A 2,500-nucleotide genomic window follows, 5' to 3' on the forward strand; every position below is an offset into this window, starting at 1 on the left:
GGGGCCATCGGTCGGCAAATCGGCGGCGGAATTGCGGATTTTTGTCCATCGGTTTGTGTCCGGGCATCGCCTTGTCCGCCCGAAGTCATCCGAACGGCTTGGCCCTACGACGTTATCCTTTGTCGGGGGGGGGGGGGGTCGCCTGCCATGTCACCCTAGGTTAATGTTGACCTTATATGGCCATCCTTTCATACCGTGACTTTACCGCAGATAATTCTCCGTCGAATTTATTTTCTTCACGTATCTGCCTAACTCAACCCGACATTTTTTTTTATGGACATCCTTTGTTAGTTCAAAATTCTTGCAGCATTGCGCGGAGGATGTGTCGTATTCTCTTGCTCACACAACCTCGTTACGGACGCTTTACACGCAGGCTGGCCAGGCTGACATAGATTCGCCTTCAGACTGACCTTCTAAGGATATTTGTGACCTTAATGTGCCTTTTGATGCGAACCCTCGAGGCTCGTCAAGCCGCCGCCTCCGGGTTGCCTCGCTGCTCTGCTCGCCTCCTTGCATTCTCCTCCTTTCTCTTTCTTCTTCTTCTCTTCTCTTCTCTTCTCGTCTCTTCTCTTCTCTTCTCTTCTCTTCTCTTCTCTTCTCTTCTCTTCTCTCTCTCTCTCTCTCTCTCTCTCTCTCTCTCTCTCTCTCTCTCTCTCTCTCTCTCTCTCTCTCTCTATATATATATATATATATATATATATATGTGTGTGTGTGTGTGTGTGTGTGTGTGTGTGTGTGTGTGTGTATATTTACATATATATATACATATATATATACACACACATATATATATATAAATACATATATATATATATATATATATATATATATATATATATATATATATATATATATATATGTCCATACCAAGCAGTTTGCTATATTGTGTAACTATTTCTCCCTCCCTCACTCCCTCCCTCCTTCCCTCCTTCCCTCCCTCCCTCCCTCCCTCCCTCCCTCCTTCCCTCCTTCCCTCCCTCCCTCCCTCCCTCCCTCCCTCCCTCCTTCCCTCCCTCCTTCCCTCCTTCCCTCCACTCCTCTCATCATCTTTCCTAATAACATTTTTATTTTCTTTGTCTTCGGTGAAATTATCTAAGTTTTGTTGTGTTATTTTTCATTATTCCTTAATCAAATTGTATTATTTATTATTATTTTTATTATATTATTATTATTATTATCGTATCTTCTTGATGTTCTTACTGTTTATTTATTTATTGATTATAATAATGATGATGATAATAGTGATGATGATAATGATCAGGATAATAATGATGCTGATTATAATAATAGTAATAATAATAATGATAATGATAATATTTTTAATGATAATGATTATGATGATAATAGTAATGATGATAATAATAACAATAATGATAATAATAATGATGGTACTAATGATGATAATGATAATATTAGTTATCATTATTTTGATTTTGATAAATATAATAATAATTGTGATTAATATTACTATAAGTATAATAATGAGTATAATAATGATGATAACAATGATAATAACAGTATATTGTTTTCTCCATCATTACATGTAGCATTACTGTTAGTTTTATTGTTAATTACATTATAATCAATATTATTATCCTTGTTGTTAATATTAGTGTTATTATATTTATTATTATTATTATTATTATTGTTATTATTATTACTATCATTATTATTATTATTATTATAATTATTATTATTAATGTTGTTATTATTAGTAGTATTATTATTATCATTATTGTTATTATCATTAGTATTATTACTATTATAACTGTTATTTTATTATGATTAGTATTATTATTGTTATTATCATAATTGTTATTTTATTATTATTATTATTATTATTATTATTATTATTATTATTATCGTTATTTTTGTTATTATTATTATTATTTGCATTATTGTTTTTATTATTTGCATTATTATTATAATACTTTATAATTTTTCTTATCATTGCAACTTTTATTATTATCATTATTAATATTATTATTATTATTATTATTATTATTATTATCATAATTATTACTATTGCTATTATTATTATTATTATTATTATTATCAATATTATTGATATTATTATTATTATTATTATTGTTATTATTATACCTTATCAGATTTATTATTATCATTATTTGCATTATTATTATAATGCTACATAATTTTTATTATCATTGTAATGTTTATTATTAGTATTATTATTACTATAATTTTTATTATTACTATTATCATTTTCATTATTGTTATTATTATTATTATTATTATTATTATTATTATTATTATTATTATTATTATTATTATTATTATTATTATTACTACTATTATCATTTCCACTATCGTTTTTTATTTTAATTGATAACAGTATCAACAGTAAACACGTTTCATTATGCTTTTTATGCCTCATATGTTCCTAATTGGTATTATTTTTAACCATTATTGTTTATCTATCATATTTATCATTATTATTATTCCTTGTACTGTTCGTTGTTCTTTTAAGATAATATTT

The 2,500-nt window shown here is 27.6% G+C and overlaps 1 long non-coding RNA gene across 1 annotated transcript in view; it reads left to right on the forward strand.

Annotated features, from left to right (window-relative positions):
- Window positions 1-2,500, forward strand: part of LOC125029230 — a 101,835-nt gene that overhangs the window by 50,091 nt on the left and 49,244 nt on the right. The gene's annotated exons all lie outside the window — the stretch shown is intronic.

The sequence above is a fragment of the Penaeus chinensis genome, chromosome 9, assembly GCF_019202785.1.
Source record: "Penaeus chinensis breed Huanghai No. 1 chromosome 9, ASM1920278v2, whole genome shotgun sequence".
In the NCBI taxonomy this organism is placed as follows: Eukaryota; Metazoa; Arthropoda; class Malacostraca; order Decapoda; family Penaeidae; genus Penaeus; species Penaeus chinensis.